At 46.0% G+C, this 17,690-nt stretch overlaps 1 long non-coding RNA gene across 1 annotated transcript; it reads right to left on the bottom strand.

The window, feature by feature from the left end:
• Positions 1 to 8,811: 8,811 nt before the first annotated feature.
• On the bottom strand, positions 8,812 to 16,774 carry LOC121072065. The gene is made up of 3 exons (XR_005820985.1): positions 16,490 to 16,774; positions 10,649 to 10,776; positions 8,812 to 8,881 (listed from the first exon to the last, which is right to left on the bottom strand). It is a non-coding gene; the product is annotated as an uncharacterized LOC121072065 (long non-coding RNA).
• Between the last annotated feature and the right edge of the window lie 916 nt (positions 16,775 to 17,690).

Below are 17,690 nucleotides of genomic sequence, written 5' to 3'. Positions count from 1 at the left end.
GAAAATGGAGTTTACTATGGGTTATGCAGAGCTACTAAAATAGACGCAGGAAACATCAGGGAGCAGCACTGTTTACAGCATATCCCTGCGAGGCTATTTTGGAAACTGGCATATATATTTATAGCACGTATTCCACAAAAGGCTGTGAATCAATGTCAGCAGAAGCAGAATGAGCAGGGGGGAATGCTTACCTTGGGAAGAGGTGCAGGTAGGGAGTGAGGTTTCTCCTCCTGCTCCGTAAGGACCTGCAGCATGGGCAGATCTGCCTCACCTTGCTGCACAAACGTGCTACACCTCTTGTTGGCACTGCTGGCTTGTCCCTCCTGTCTGGGGCTCATCCAGGGCTAAAAACAGGCCTCTGTGACTTGGGTCCTTCCCTGCTGGGAGGCCTGTGGTGAGCCGAAGCTTCCAAGTTGGACGTTTCCACGTGATGACATTTGAGGTTTAGCAGCAGGCCGCTTGGAGAGCCCTTCCCGATGCTGGGAGTAAATTTGTCTAACGCTCTGACAGAGTGCAGGCCTCAGGACAGATCAAAATGTTTTGGATTTACTTTTAAAGGTCCAAAGAGATTCTTCTATAGATTGCAGGCTAAAGAATACCGGGAGAGGTGACTCCAAGACATATGCAAGGGGCACCAGGTTTCCCAGACCTTTACTTCTGCTGGAGGAGGCGAATGTACCCATTTCAATCCAGCACAGGGAGTTTCTATTGTTTGGTTTAAGTGGCATACAGAATGTCTCATTAGGAAACGGCATTTGTGCACAGAGCACTCACGATGAACATTTCTCTTCTGATACACTGAAAAATAAAATAAATAGGTGATTACTGTTTGGAACAACAGCTGTTTTGTGATAAATCTCATCTCAGCTTTGTTTACAAAGTAGTATTTTCACTTTAAAGTTGGAGCCTCTCTCTGTCAAATCGTCCAGCTGCACACAGCCAAAAAGAGGCCCTGACTCATTCATCTCTGCTGCGAAGGCAGTGGCGCTCCAGGGGGCTGCGAGCACTTTGGGAGAAGCACCGGGACCAGATGTGTGATCTGGGGAAGGGGATGGAGATGATGGAGCCACAGCCAGGCCAGTGGCCCTCCAGGGATTTGGGAACCAAAAAGCAAGATGGTGCAGTTCTGGCTCAAGGATGTGGTAACACAGGTGGAGGTTTGATATCCAGGCTGGGGGCTCAGCATCCAGTTCATCCCTGAGAAAAGAGGGGACAGAGGCATGAAAGCCACCTACCTACCACCAGGCTTGCAATGATGCTTCTTTAAGACACCACAAGTTGTTAAATGTGGTGCTGTGCCATGCCAAGTTGGCTCTGCTGGCGTTTTCAGTCGGTGCAGCTTTGATTGTAGTCCAGGAGCTTTGCAACCACTGCTGGGATGGTTTTGGCAGCTGGAGTGGCAAGTATCAGAACATGCCATCCTCCCATGCTCTAACTAAAAATACCCCCTAAGTTAACAGAGTAGGTCTAGAGACATGGAGTTTTTATAAACCAAGAGGTATTACTTCTTTTGGGTCTCTAATACCCATTTAAATGTCTTCTGATGGTAGCTGGGTGGTGTCTGTCATTAAGGGGATATGAGCCCCTGCAGCTACACATACTCCTGGGAATTTGGACTTGGTCTCAGATTTATGTATCTTTTTACATAAAAGTCCACGAAAGCACATTGGTGTGCTGTTTGTCAGACCCTTCTCTCTCACAGTATCAATGCACTTTCTCTCATTAAAAAAAAAAAAAAAAAAAAAAAAAGAACAAATTTTTATTTTTCAAAGCTAAATATTTGGTGGCTGCCAGGCACTAAGCTGAAAGGTTTGTTGCCAAAAAAAATTCTTTTCCAAACCCTCCTTTTTTAAGTTGGTGCTTTTTTTATTTTTTTTCTTTTTAAATCATTTTTTCCCCTGCATTTTTATGCAGAAAACTATCTGCATAATTTCTTATGCCATGGTTATCACAGCATGTCTGGAAAGCTTTATCCAACATGAAAATGTGTCTTGTTCAAAAAGCTTGCTTCCTTCTTTCCAAAAATGTTGATGACTTCTGTCTGTATCTGAGGCATGTTTGTGTGGTGGGGAAGGTCCTTTGTGTCTCCTGGCAAAGATCAGTGCCCTTTGATAACAGGATGAGAGATTCACTTTGATGGGAAGGTGATGGGACAGAGTTTTGCCCAATTCTGCCCCTTGGCTGCTTTTAGAGCATTTTGGTTTGTTATTTGGCTCTGTGGCTGCCAGAGATTCTCCAAAGCTGGTGCTGGGGTACAGCTGTTAGCAAAATAGACTGTGGGTTGTATTAACTGCTGCTTGGTGAGCTTTTTGTTTGTGCAGTTATTCTGGCTGTGTTTGCAGATAAATGTTTTGGATAAAGAGGGGGAGGTCTAACAAGAGGGGTCTTTTGAGGCCACTGGGGATGGGATGAGGCCAGCCCTGGGGTGATATGCCCATCACCTGGGGTAGACCCACGGCCTGCATAGGCTGAATTGTGCTGAGCCATGAGCAGCATTGGTGCCATTGCACAGCCCAGCTGGCAAGACTTGTAAGGCAGAGGGCTTGCAGAAGGACCTTTGGCTGAAAACCTTCTGGAGAAAAATGCTGTACACCATGCCCTGCTCTGAGGATGCAGCTTCGAGGTGGGTTGTGATGGTATCAGTGTGTGTCCTCCATGTGCTGGGCTGCAGCACTTTCTCCCATGGGAGGTTTGACCAAGCTGTTTTAGAACAATAGCTCTAAAATCAGTGGCTTTCCCAAACTAAAAAGCTGATCAGTTTTTGCTGGAGGTGAGAATGGTGTGAATCATATAAAGGGAGAGTTAAGGATGCCAGCCAACAGACATTGGCTGATCCTTGAGATATGTGCGTGCAGCATGCTTTCAGTTTTCAAGGTAATGCTACAGAAATTAAGGAACAACAATGTTACTAACTGAAGATGGCACTGGGCTTTTTTTTTTTTTTTCTATAAATGAAATGTTTTAAACTATCAGTTGGTGTCTGGTGAGGGGTAGACTCACTGGTTCTGGGTCTTCCAGGAAACTTCTGATGCTGCCTCCTTCAGTTCAGAAACTCATGGTGGCAGCACATTTCCTGGGTCATGAGGGAATTTATTTTGGATGGTATCAGGCAAAGATGAGAGGAAATGGGGAAATGGCGTACTTTGACTTGTCAGGAAACTTTGGTCAAGTTCTTCGGGCACAGTGTAAGGCTGACTGGAAAACAGCTGCCTATTCACAAAGCAGAGGCTTCACTCTGCCCTGACAGGGTGGAATTGGAGAAGAGCCCTTTCCTTAGTTTTTTGAAGAATCAGAAATGCCACAAAACACAGCTGAAAGCCTAGGAAGAGAGACCTGAGGTATGTGATGGGTCTGAACTTACGGGAGCATCCTAAAATGCAAGTCACTCTCTTGAGGTCTCTGTTACATCAACAGGAGCAGCAAAACAAGTGCCACTTCTTGCAACACTGGTTCTAAGTGAAACTGTAGACAAAGTGGTTGCTCTGGCTGTAAGAAAGTTTATGATCAGTAGGATAGAAATGACTTACACTTTAAAAATATATTTTATATAAATATATAAATACAATTTGTAAACCCAAACTGCCCAGTCATGCTAAGACCTTAGCCAACACTTTGCAAAGCCTTTGACTTACTTTTCATGTTAGATGAATGCCTAATAAACTTAATTAAAGTTTAATTAGTGTAAGTAGGCTAAATGTGGTAGGTCAGCAGGCACAGCATAGGCTAAAATACTGTTGGCAATGATCAACTAGAAAAAAAAAAAAAGGAAAATTCTCTTCTAAAAAATAAAAACCTCTAAGGGACTAGTTTAGACTAGCTGCTTCTTCCCTCAATCGCATTTTCTTTCTTTTTCTTTCTTTTTCTTTTTTCTTTCTTTCTCTTTCTTTCTTTCTTTCTTTCTTTCTTCCTTTTTCTTTCTTTCTTTCTTCTTCCTTTTTCTGTCTTTCTGTCTGTCTTTCTGTCTTTCTGTCTTTCTGTCTGTCTGTCTTTCCCCGAGTGATACTGACCAGTTAAGAGCAAAGCCTGCTTCCTCACACCAGTGAAAAAATAAGATTGTATCCTTCACATTTCTACTGCACTCTTCTATGGAATTTCCCCCCAAATGGTTTTCTTAAGTCTTGGCATATGACACAGAGAGGTATGTCTCACTGTTTTTTGCTATTCTTTTCCTTCCAATAAAGTGCTAGATGATGAGTGCTGTGATTAGACAGCCCAGCTGAGTTTATTTAAGATCTGATAATCATTTATTAAAAGGCTTAAGTGGAATTCTGCAGTGCATCACCAGTCTTGATGGCTGTTATTGTTTAGGATGTCTTTCGCAGCTAACAACAATGTTTGCTTGACTTTCAACAGAAATTTGGATTTAGTTTGGGTATTTTGACATGCAGATGACTTTGTTGACCCATGGTGATTTGTCCTTTTTGTCCTAAAAATAACTGTGCTGCTCGCTGTGTGCTGGTAGGCGGCACCACTGAGCCACCAAGGTCTGTTGATGCATCCCTGGCTGGTTCTGCTTCTTCAACATGAGGGTGTGCTTTTGCTCTCCAGAAAAGCTTATGGACAGCAAAATTCTACTTGTCCATGGGAAAGCTTGTTGGTCCAGTAGACAGTGTGGTCTCTCCTGATAGACTACACCACTGGGTAGCTGTGGTTAAACCCAGCAGTGTCAACCGAGAATAGGATCCCAGTAAAACATGCTTCCTTCAAATGCTCTTTTAGTTTGGAGTCTGGGACTGTCTGCCTTATCATACCAGCTCAGGCCGTTTCCCATTGGCACGCACATCACCTGGCCACTGCTCTTCAGTTCAGCTTCAAATTCAGAGCTGTCGTGCTCGCTGTTGAACCTTCCCCTGGAGAGGCCACAGCTGGCCTCCAGTGTGGGACTTCTCTAGCTGATGGGCAGGAGATAGTTGACACTTGGAAGAGAGACACCAGGGAGAGAAGGAATAATCTGATAGCATGGCCTGGAGGCTGCTCAGTTGGGGGCCCTGCTGAGAAACATGTCCATCAGGAATATGTTTTGCTCTTTTTGCATCAGGAATTCAACTCTAGCCATGAGATCAAGTGCTGGTAAGTCACAGCGTTTTGCTTTCAGCTCTAGCAAAGATTCAGCTTGTTTCTTATTTTATCTGTCTTGATTTGATCATCCCTAAAAATAATCTGCAATGCAAGATACTGCAGTGCTGAATTCCCCAGCTGAGCAAGTGGAACATGTCGAGAGGGTTTCTTGGATCAAAATCCTAGGAGGGGAGCCAAAAGCAAAAGTCAGGCTAAAGTTCAGGAGTATCCTTTGGATATAGAAAGTAACTGCACACAAAAAGCTGTTGTTCTCATGAGACTTTATTAGACAGTGGAAGAGGCAATGTAAGTTTCGGACTCCGCTGCAGTTAAGTTGGAGGGAATACAAAATGCCCTCTGGGGTCGTACAATGTCTGGGAAAATCTAGAGGAATAGGAAGTATTTAGGGCAATGGTTTCAGACACAACAAATGAAATTCTCTGCCCCCAAAATCCATGTGTCAGACACAGGCTAAAAATTCCAGTGACCAAAGTATGCTGTTGTAACATGCTTTAGCTTTCTTGTTGAGTCATTATCATCAAGCATAGGCAACAACCAGGAGGCCTGCAAAATACATGAGCAATCTCATAAAGGAAAGAGGAGAAGTATATAAATATTGTTTTATTAAGAATAATTACAGAAGTCTCAAATGAAGGGAAATTTCAGTCTTCAGAAGCATACAAGCAAATGAATGAATGGTGGACTATAAGCCATTTTAAGGCATCCTTAAACAGGCACCCAAACACAATAAATTCATGACAGCTGGAGCTACAGCCACTTGTATACTGCAGAGTCATACTGCTATTTCTTAGTAATAATGATGGCCAAGTAAGGGTGGGAAAGTGATGAGCTGATGTCTGGGATGCTGGAAGGGGCTGAAAGAAAAATGCAGCATGGGAGATGAAGCAGAGATGCTTCTGTACAGGATCCTTCAGGAAACCTTCTCTAGAAAGTGAAGACCATGAAACCTGGTGGATGTCAGGCTGTTCCAGACTAAGCAGCAACTGCTGAAGTAAGGCCCTGATCCTGCTGGATTTTGTGGGACCCTTTCCGTGTCCCATCAAATCTTGCCATCAGGGCTGATTTGAGTTTACTTCCTGCAAATATCAGCTGAAGAGAGCATTTATTCAAAAGTTGCCCGTGTCTCCAAGTACCTCATGAGGGCATTCATGCCAGTGGTGCCTCAAGTGCCTACTACCAGCCTTCTCCTTCAGAAATGTTATTTCTGCCCAACAGCTTTATAAAAGTGGGATTCTGCTTTGCTGTCCTAGTTTTGGGATGCAAGACCCTGCATCTGCTGCCCTCTGCTCTGTGAACAAGGCTGATGATGGCAGCAAGTTAGCTGCCATTGCGAGTTAGGTGCCATTTGCTTTGAATCAGACCCAAAAAATAGTCTTGCCTCTACCCTTGGGGCCAGGGCTGTTGTGACTGCACAGTTCAGGTACTCTAGAGAGTACTGCTGTGTTATAACTGCTTTTGCTGCTCAGTGATAGTTCTCTGAGTGCCTGGTAGGAACCACAGCCGTGCTGAGCACAGGCAATCACCCAATGGTATAGGGGAATATCAAGGAATGGAAAATGACATTCACACATCTAGAAGGCTGGAGGCACCTTCAGTGGTCCAGGCTAGAACACCTGCCTCTCTTTCCTATCCAGGCATCACCCACTCTTCCCATTTGGCTGAGGGAATATGTAATTGTTTTTTTTTTGTTTGTTTGTTTGTTTTTTATTTTTTGGGGGGGGTGAAGTAGAGCAGTTTTGACAAGGACTAAGGCATCCTAATTGACAGTGCACCTGGCACATGGCCAAGATGAGAAATCTTCTGTGAACAGAGACTGATGTTCATTTATCGCTGCTTATTACTGTCACCAGCCTCAAACGCAGATATGTGTTGTTTTGTTGTTGTTGTTGTTGTTGTTGTTGTTTTTTAAAGATGAGCTGTGCAGTCCCCTGATTTTCAAGTGGATTCTGCCAACCCTTGTTCCACCCATCATGAAATGTGGTTTCCTAACAGGGTTATCATCTGAAAATGACCTCCCCAGCAGCACTGCAAGGCACAAGGACATTCACTTTTTAACGATGTGCTCAAAGGACAAGACAAGCCTGGTGCCAGCCTTGCAAATTCATCCTGAGACTTGGTTTCCCTTTGAACCTGGTTAAAATTTCAAAGTGGGCAGCTAAATGCAATAGTAAGGAAACCTCCAAAAGAATAGGATAAAATAACCAAAGGCTTTTTATATAGAAAGCAGCACAATGTTATGACTCTTTTAATTTGTCCTAACAGCTTCTTTTTTTTTTTTTTTCCAAGTGAAATCAATTTGATATACATCTGCAAATGATTTGTTTCATTCCAAACGCTTACAAACAATGCTGGTGTTTTACATCCGTTGACTCCCTCCCCGGATGTATGGAAAAAGTAGGCTGCTCTCTCCTTTGTCTCTTGCTGCCCACCAAAGTTTTAATGAAAAAGAAAAACACTTTCTCTTTGGAGAGAAGCCCCTGGAGTTCAGAGGAACTGGACTGAGAAGAACCTAATAGAAGAAGGAAAAGAAAATCTACAACTTTTATTTCTGTGCACCATCATAGGCATAAGGACACACAGTGCTGCTGAGGCAGGTGCTTTCCAAGAGCTTTGGCGCTGTTAGCAAGAGCAAGTCATATCCCATGTCAATTGAAATGTCCACTGCAAGCCCTGAGGAGCTCGCAAAGAGGGCTGAAATGTTGCATCTTACTTCCTGTCCTACCTGCACTGAATTTCTAGCTAGAAACATGGTTGGGGGCAGGGCTGAGAGTGAGGTTTTATAAGGGAGCAGATACCCTGACTGAAAAGCTGCTCTTTTGAGATGTTCATCTGGAACCCATATGCTGCTCCGAGGAGCCTGCAGGGGATGCACAACCTGCTCTCGGAGATGGCCAGGAGATACCCAGGGGCCTTCTGAATGTCCCAGACATAGGTGAAATGTGTTTCCTGCACTCGTGCTTTGCATTTTGAGCTGATCTTAGTTTCAAACCTCCTCTTCATATCTTTGGCTCAGCTGTTTTCAAATGTGGTGGCTGTGACAGGGATAGGGCAACTCAGGGGGGGCAGCCACAGTCAAACAGAGAAATGAGAGGCTGTCGTTTCTGGATATCGGTGTGGAGCATCTCTGAGGTTTGATTGCTTCTCCTTCTGTATCTTGCTTTCTGCTGATTTGATCTTGGCTTTCTGTAGTGCCAAAAGCAAAGGTGTTTGTGTGGTATACTAGAGTTATTTAGGTTTATAAAGTACTGAGTGCCCTATGCAGAGCAGTTACTTTCCATAGGTATCCCCTACCTATTTTTTAATGTATCAATTACAGGTTAATAGTAGCCTTGCACTGTTTTATGAGGCAATAATCTGATTCCCAAGCGGATAAACCACGAAAGCAAAGGAAAACACAGTGCAACTAGCATTATTATTCATAAACAAGGTTAGAAGCAGTGGTTCTACAACTCAAGAGCACTTGGCATGAAGGGAAATGGTTGTTTCTACCCTGGTCCTGACAGATCTTAAAACCTAGAAAGATGCTGTTGTTAAAAACATCCATCTGACTGAGTAAGCACTGCATTTTCTCAAATGACTTAATTGGAAAGATGGTTCTTTCCCTTGTTAAATATTTTGCAACCAACAAAAAACAAAACAAACCAAAAACCCGACCACCAACCAACCAACCAAACCCTCCAAAGTGTACCAGACCATTATTTTTTTCTTCAGGTCATCCCAGAACACGCTATTTTGGGATTTTGGGCCATCCTTGAACTTCTTTAGCATTCAAACCAGGGGTTCAGTGAGATCTGTCAGAGATCTATACAAAAAAACAATAAAGAAAAAACAGGTGACTGTAAAAAAAAGCCTGAGTTAAACTATTGTTGTATTTTAAAACTGGCCCATTTCCTTAATGTATCCCAGAAACCAAAAGCAAAGTAAAAGAATTTAGGTCAAATTAAACATTTCAGGTCAGAGACTTTGTTTTTGAAGTCTAGCTAAAGACAATGAACTTTCACTTTAGGGTTAGCTTAAAATAATTTTGTGCAGGCTTTTTCTTCCTTTTTATAGAACTGAAGGGGAAAAGGCCCTCTTTTGACACTGTAGGTAAACGTCTTCAGATGCAGCTCAGCCTGGGTTGGAGGGCTGAAATCCATGTCCCCAAGGAACACGTCCAACCTCTCATTAAACACCCTGGGGGCGGTTACTCCACCACCTCCCTGGGCAACCTGTTCCAGTGCCTGACTGCTCTTTCTGAGAAGAAATGTCTCCTCATTTCTGACCTGAACCTCCCCTGGCACAACTTGAGGCTGTTCCCTCTGGTCCTATCACTAGTTACCCATGAGAAGAGGCCAACCCCCAGCTCCCCACACCTTCCTTTCAGGCAGTTGTAGAGACCAATAAGGTATCCCCTGAGCCTCCTCTTCTCCAGACTAAACCACCCCAGTTCCCTCACATGCTCGTCATAGGACTTGTGTCCCAGTCCCAGACCAGTGTTGTCCCCATCTCTGTTGGCTTTTCAGGGTTCAGCCTCTGCTCCATGGTATGATCTGTGCCTGCACCTCCAATGGGAGCAGCATCCCACATCCCCTGCCCTGCCAGATGTGTGCACAGGAGCCCATTTGCTGACCCAGCAACCTTTTTTTTGTTGTTGTTTTTTGTTTGTTTGTTTGTTTGTTTGTTTGTTTTTGCCTAGTGCCTTTTGGCCTGGCACCCAAAAGCAAAACAGTATTTTGCTGCCAACCCTTGGCTTTGATGGATTCCATCCTCACTCCATGTTCTCCACACAGAACTACAGAATCCTCCAGGTTAAAGAGACCTTCAGGATCATCAGGTCCTACTGCATGTGTGGACTGACTAACCTAGCTTTCTCCTCTCTGCACACCTCCTATTTCTTGTTCTCCACCCAGCTCAGGACCCACCTTGAGTGTTATTTTATTAGTTTTATGCCCTGGATGTCATGTGTACAAGTGCCATCTTGTGCACTTCTCTAGGGTCACATTGCCTTAAGCAAGCTGCCTCTTGCTGGAGCTGTACCTTGCTGAAGTTCTCCCCTCAATATATCGACACTTAACAAGGACACAAGGCTTTAACAACTGTTGCCTGAACTACCAAGTGCTTTCTGACTCTGGAACATCCTGTTACATCTGTAAAGACACCCTTTAATCTGAGTCCACACAGTTATGGGGGCTGCAGCATGCTTCAGGACTGGTAGCACATTGCTTGTCTGGAGATTTACAGACATGGAATGAGTTTTTTTTGTGTGTGTTTTGGATGAAGAAGGAACCCCGATGGGTGGCATCCGGGATGGGTGGCACTCTCCCCCTTGCCCCCCCGGCCATTGAAGAAGGATGCCCAGGCATTTCCCTGGGCATTTCCCTTCTCCTGGGATGGGCCCCAGTGCCAGGGATGGGTCAGACTTTCCCCTCTTGGCTTGGATGATTTGGCCTCCAGCTGTGGTCCAACACATTTGCTGGACATGCACCAAGTTGGACAGATTGGGGTCTTTTCAAAAAGATAATGTAGGTGGCCCCGAGGGATGCTGTACCCTGTGAGCTATGCCCTGCCAAACCCCTCAAAAACCCACCTGGTTGTGGGGAGGATCCAAGGGGGAACAGGGAGGCTGGGGTTGTTGCTGTGAAAATCTCTGTCTTTCATTCCAGTTTAGAAATGAAGTTTTTCCACAAGCCAAAAGCCTGAATAGGGATAGTATTGCTTGAAAGAAAATGGAAACACAAAACAAACAAACAATAAAATTATTCTGTTGCTTGGAAAATGTCAAAGCTGCTTTGAATCCTCTGGTCTGAGGAAGGCTTTCTTTTTTTCTTTTTTCTTTTTTTTTCTTTTTTCCAAAAACATAAAACTTTAAATTGTGCTTGCCATATTTTAGTTTTGCTCCATTTTTACCCTGAAAAGTGTGTTAATAAGCATTTCTTTGTAGCTTGCAACCCGCTTCCAGATGTGTTTATCCTGAATGTGCTTATCGGTTCCTGTGTGCCACTTAGTCATAATGAGCTCAAGAGGGAGCTTGCTATGTACTCGGTGCGGAGGATATTACTGCTGGAGCAAATACCCAGGAAACATCCATTCCTGCCTTAGGCCCCGAAATGTGCACCCCCTACATACAGCCAGACCAGTGCAAGTACTTCATTTGTCTAGCACAGAAAGAGCTGCTGTGGGGACCTGGAGAGTTTGGATGTCTTTAATGCTTTGCATTTAAGTTCTCAGCATTGAAGTGCATAAATAGAGGGCTTTGCATTTAATAATTTATTATTCTGTCCAAGAAATACACTAATACCTTTATCAGAGTTATGTATGTTGTTCAGAACACAAAAGCCCAATCACTGAAGAACAGTCAGACATTAATGGCTGCTGTTCTCCCTACGTCCTGAATGGCAGCCAATAATCAGCTAGAGAAATACGATTTTCTCCTAAAAAAATGTTTCACTTTTGTGTGTGTGTCAATATATGCAATTTCACTTTTAAAAATATTTATTTATTTATTTATTTATTTTAGCAGTTCAAGGGAAGAAAGGAAAAGCTTAAATGCCTTAGGTGTGGCAAAGCATTTTGCTTGGTCTCCTGATACTGCTAAATACCGGCTGTGTTTCCTCCCTCCCTCCCAGGAATGGGAGAATAAGAGCAAGAAGTGTGAGGTTTTGGGGCTGGTGAGCCAGGAATGGGCTAGGAATTTAATCTCAGCTGTTCCAGGTCTTGAGTCCTCTGTTTCTGATGAACCTCTGGTGGCAAGGCAGGAAAATAAGAATGCTCAGTGAGATAAACCAACTGCAGCCTGACAGACCACATTTGAATGTTCCTTTAGCATGTAAAGGTGATGGGGATGCTTCCACATAAGCAATAGGGGATGGGTTTGGGTGCCTCCTAAAGATCTTCAACCTAAATCTTGCTTCAGTAAAACATATTGCAGACCCTCTCATGGAGCTTGCACAAAATCAGGTGCTGCCCCTGGGCTTGGAGGAAGCCACTCAACACATAGTACTGTGCTGTGGAGGACACCTGAGTCCTGGCCACCAGGGCTAGGCACAGACTCCTGCATGGTGGGACCCTGCTAGCCAGAGCTCCCAGTGCCCTGCATGGTCTCCGTCAGGAGTCTGGCCAGCAGCACTCACCCTAAAACACACAGAGTAGAGGTAGGAAAAAAAACCACTTAGGAGTGCTCACGCATTCACGCATTTACCGGCATTGCTGTCTCCAAAATATATGCTGGAAAGTATGGCACAGGCCCTCAATTCATTTAACGCAGCCCCGGGCTAAGGAGAAAACAGGAACTGCCCTCCTGAAATCCTCTAATGGGCCTTCTCCTCCAGTCTCCTGTTGCTGATAAAGCCCAAATTCATAAGCCACAGAGGAAGTCATAAAACTGGTGCCGTGATCCCAGTGCCTGAGCCAAAGGCAGCTGAAAGTCAATGGAGAGGCTCTCATTGACCTGAACATGCTGTGAAGTTGGTGTTTGTGGCATAAAGCCTCTATGGGGAAAGATGAGGGGAGGGAAATGTATGGGAGTAGGACTGCAAGTCCTCATTAAAACTGTCTGTTCCTTAATTTTTTATCTCCAGCATCAGTGGAGGTGCTGCCAGACCATTGCGTGCCTCCGTCCCTGCACACCAGGCGCCCTCTCCCTAGAGGAAAGCGGGCAGCTTTGGTTTATTCAAATTTTTTTCCCCATGCCAAAGTCTATTTAATATCAAGTTTATTGTGTTGTGCTTGTTTTGGATTTTTTTTTTTCATTCTGGTCCCACAAATGCCTCCTGGGCAGGTCAGTACATCTCCCAGGCTACCTCTTTGTTGTGCTTTTGGAGCCTGCAGGATCCAAGGAGACCTCCATCGTGCAGTCTGAGCACCACTTCCCTGATGAGGCTCAAATGGCAGGAGTGTTAGAGAATATTATTGATAAACAATAGATGTCTGGTGGAGACACTGATTGTTTTCCTGGTACAAAGGCTGCTGCATCCTATGTGATAATTCCTCTTTCTTTTCCTCCTTGTTGGCTTTGTGTTTTTGTGATTTATTTGTGGTCTGGCAAGCGTCCACAGCCCTGCAGGAAATGGATGTCTGCTATTGTGTTTGGGGGGGCTATATAAACGTGTAATTTTCCCACTACATTAATTACAGACGTTTCTCCCTCGCTGGAGCAGCTCCATGTTTTCTTTGCCCTTTTGGTTTGGAGACAGAGTGTTCTCCCCACACCCCCAGCTCAAGCCACGGGTATTTATTGGGAACCCCGACTCTGACATCCTCCACTGAGCCAAGGGAGAGTTAAGGAGCGGGTCATTCCCATTTGCCAGCTTGGCTTGGCCACAAACACTGCAGAGGGGAAAGTCATTGGCTTTTCTACCTGATGATAATAGCTCCAGAATAGTAGCATAGCCAGGTTTTCTCTGGCTATTCCTCCTGCCGACACTTTCCGCAAGAATAAAAAATGGTTTGCCCTAAGAAAACAACCTCCTTGTTATGGAAAAGCAATTGTGGAGCCATTTATTTTGGAAAAGCTGTGCTATTTAATTCCTGCCTCCTGAAGACAGACCCTGCTTGGAGCAAAGAATGAAACCCAAGGCAAAACTCAGGGTGGTTTTACCAGGCTGTGTTCAAGAAAAGGCCAGAGGGAGAGGTCACAGGGAGGTACCTGGTGCCAGATCTGTTTTGGTTTGGCTCCACTCTGGCGACCAGGTTTGATCTTAGGGCCTTTGACCTAAGTGGACTGGAAAAGTCTTTTTTTTTTTTTTTTTTTTTTTTTTGTTTCTGTCCCACCAAAATCTGTCTTAAACAAGGAATTCCTCAGTGGAAAATCTGCAAACACAGAATTAAAAAAGGGATATTGTCAAACTCCCTGTTTGGCCAAGATTGAGGACACAGGTTTTTTGTTCTACAAGGCCGCTGCAGTGCTTGGCTGTGTTCGTAGCTTGTGCTTCTCACCCCGCTGGACCCCTCTCAGGGCTCCCATGCGGGATGCTCCCTTCTGCCATGCCCCCAAACCTGAGTTTTAGGGCTGATGGGCTCGGTTTTGGTCCTTGGTGGCAGACCTAGTGCATGGTTGCTGCTCACCCACTGCCTTGCACTGAAACAGCAATGTCCCTTCTCTGTGCTGAGTAGTGACCTGTGCTTGCTGGGCGCTCTAGAGAGGATTTACCATAGCTCACAAAATTCTCTTGCATTACTTACACAATGGAGCTGTGCTCTGAGATGCTTGAGAAGCACCCAGCATAGTGAGTTTTGGCTTGTGTGGGTTCTCTGGCTTGCTTCTGACCCAGAAAGTGTTAATATCACCTGAAGAAAAATCATCTTAGAAATACAAGTGCATGCAAAGCAAGGGACAAGGAAAAGCAAGCGTCTGCTCTTATTTTAGAGGACATTCCTGCCAACGAGAAGGCTTGTTAAATCATGTTCTATTTTTCTTTAACTCCTGGAAAGAAGAAACTTGGCCAGATTTGTATCAGAAGATGCTGTCCCTGCAAGCGGACCCTCCTTTCAGAGAGCAGCTATGCTGAGCATGCAGATGATCTCTGTCATTGACGGGGTCAGATCATTTCCAGCAGGCTGGATGCACCAGCGTGTCCTTTGGCTTGTAACATGGGCTTCCCGTAGACTCCTAATGAAACACAAGTCTTGCTGAGATATTTCTCATTTCTGCCTGCCAGAAGTGGGCTTGTTCATCACAGGGTATGCTGGCAAGCACAGAGCAGGTCAGATTTATTACAAACGCACAAACTGTGCTGCCTGGGACCATCTCTTGGCCAAAGCAAGGGAGGTGGCTCTGGTTTACAATCGCTCTCTTTTTTCAACACCCAGGCTGCCCGTACCCCCAGGAAGATGGTGAACATTTGCCCCCTGCCCCCACTGCTGCAGCTGCATGGAGACTTGCTGGTGGCCAGGCAGAACCCAGCTGCTTTCCAGTGGCCAGCAGCGGGACGAGGGAGTCGTGGTGGCTCTGGCAATGTCACGCAGTTGTCTGGTGAGCTGGATGGTGGGTCAGCGACAACTCACTGCTCTGGGAGACATGCCTGCTGGGATGCTTCTCCTTGCCTCTTTGGGACTGGGACTGTGCTGCCCACAGAGTGTCCCAGCTGAGCCCAGGAGATAAATCCCTCCAGATCCACATGAAAATTAAGCAACTTACCGTGTTTATTCTGCCTCATCTGTGCAAATCTTGAGCACTGTTCATGATCTCTGTTGCACTGAACCCTCGCAGCACAGTTCATGTGTTGACCAAATACTTTATCAGTCCATAAAGGTGAAGCTTTGTAGACCTGTGCAGGATGGTTGTTGCACACCTGTGGTTGATGTCAACAGGTTGAGGCTGGGACAGCTCCATCAGGACTTGGGTTTCCCTGTGAAAGCACCCACCTGATGGTGAGCACTGCTTGAGGGAGTCTGTACCTGCAGCTTCCAGAAGGTTGCCATTTCATACACATGCAATCCAGCCTCACAGGGTGATGGAAATCCTCCTGGGGAATGAAGGATGCCCCCATGAAATCTGCAGTTCACCTCTTTTGAGAAAGACCCTTGGAGGGAAAGGTCCCACAGGGGGATGCTGCAGTGCCAACAGCAAGGAAACCAGGCTTTTCTCATTAACACAAGTCTGTTTAAGAAATTCCTCCTGCATCCAGCAGGAAGGCATGGCTCATCTCTGCTCTTTCTGCTGGTGAGGTGAGACACTGGAGGGCCTTGAGGAACTAAGCTTTGTCCATGATACTTCTGCTGTTGCTGTGCCTTGTGCATCCAGTGCTGAGAAGTGGCTGTGTCCAGCGGTTGGTCTGAACTGCCAGACGTGGGTGAGTGGAGTGGGGATGAAGAGCTGGGCATTTAGGGGCCCCCATTTCCACCCATCAGGCCTCTCAGCACCACTACTGGTTCCCCTTTCCCATCTCCTCTCAGCAAGGAGAGCAGGTGGGACCGCTGCCTGCTTGCCCACCTTTTCTGAGGTGGTGCAGCTCCACCTCCTTTCTGTTTCAAACAGCCAAGCGGCAGGAGCGCAGGAGAAAAATTGCAGCTCTTGTGGCAAGCACTTCAAGACATGCTCTGCACATCTAAACACAATGCAATTTTGCATCTGAGTATCAAAAGCTAAACAGCAGGTGAGACTGGGTTAACAGCCTGGGCATGGCAGTTTCTAAAGCAACGCCTGGGGAGCTCTAAACACAAACACCATTAGCAATAACAGGATCTGTGCACTTAACTCCCTGCCTTGCTTTAAAAGCATCAGCTCCCAGCAGCAAGCATCCTCCACTTGATCCACTTGGTCCAGCTCAGTGCTCTGCATCCATGCACAGCCCAAGGAGCTGGGCCTCCTGCCGTCCCATCGGAATTTAGTTTAAATCTCATCCACACCCTTTTCAATTTTGCAAATTCTGGGAAATATTCACCATTCTGGTGCTTCCTTTCACACATCACACACACATCGCAGACTTACCTGTGCACTGCAAGTGCCAGGGAATTTACTGCCCCTGTCAGTAGCAAGGAGGTGCTGCTGTGTTGCTGGTACAGCCACCAGCATGCGGTCTTCAGTGTCTACCAGCCTGCGAGCTGAAGAAATGCCATCCCTCTCCATACTGGGCATTGTAGGGAAGAAGGACACAGGGCAGTGGTAAATGGATGCCAGATATAAGATAAAACAGAGAAGGGGGATCGTGCTCAGCTCCTAGGGACTGGGGGAGGCTGCAGAAAGACACTGGGCAGAAATGATAGTGGGACAGCGCAGGTGGTGGGGGGAGTCAAAGCAACATCCATTATTTATACACCCTCTGCACTGAGCTCGCAGGGAGCGGGGATTGGCCAGGAAGTGGGTCAGGACAAAGCACAATGAGGCAAACAAAACCCAAAGTCCTCGCGCGAGGCCACCGCTGATCTCATGCTGATGCCCCTGCCTGCTCCCCTGCCCCGGCTCCCTGCAGCCGGCTCCCTGCAGCCAGCTCCCTGCAGGGATGGTTGCAACCAGACTTTGGGAACGCACGCAGTGAGAGTGCGCCCAGTAACACACTGGTCTGGGGTAGCAGAGCGTTAGCAGTGATCATGTCGTGTCAGTGCCTTCAGCAAATGCAGAGGCAGTGACACAGTGGATGGAGGGGAGACGTGTTCCCTTGCCAAGAGCCAAAGGGGAGGCAGCGTTGATGTGTCCATCATGGCTGGGAGATGCAATGAGACAAGAGAGCCGTGCTGCTCACCAGACTGCCCCCCTTCGGTCTCCCTACGTGCCTGGCAGGGAGGTGGATTCATGCATTTGGCAAAGCCTGGTGCTCATGTGTACAGAGAGGACGTTTTAGTTTTGCATGATGAATTTGTGTGAAAGCCTGCAGAGAGGGCCTGTGGAACTGGCGTGGCATTGGCAAGCTGTCCAAAATGGCAAGTGATGCTCCTGATGTGTGTTTTATCACCCTGGCTTTTCCCAGGGAAAACAATGTCCTTGTCTTCTACCACAAAGACTGAAGGTCAGGCGCAGGTCTGAGGGTGGCTCTACAGGGGTTTAGCAAGGGTTATCCATCCCTGGGGTTCAGCTTCAGGCTTCACCTGTGAACACGATGAGGTCTGGTTGCTTAAACCTTTTCTCCTTCCTGACTAATTATGCTTGCAGAAACAACAGCTACATCTGCACTTGTAAGAGCATCAGGCTGATG

The sequence above is a fragment of the Cygnus olor genome, chromosome 6 (assembly GCF_009769625.2).
Source record: "Cygnus olor isolate bCygOlo1 chromosome 6, bCygOlo1.pri.v2, whole genome shotgun sequence".
NCBI classification, from domain to species: domain Eukaryota; kingdom Metazoa; phylum Chordata; class Aves; order Anseriformes; family Anatidae; genus Cygnus; species Cygnus olor.
The sequence above is the reverse complement of the archived record's forward strand: the minus strand, read 5'-3'. Positions and strand labels throughout refer to the sequence as shown.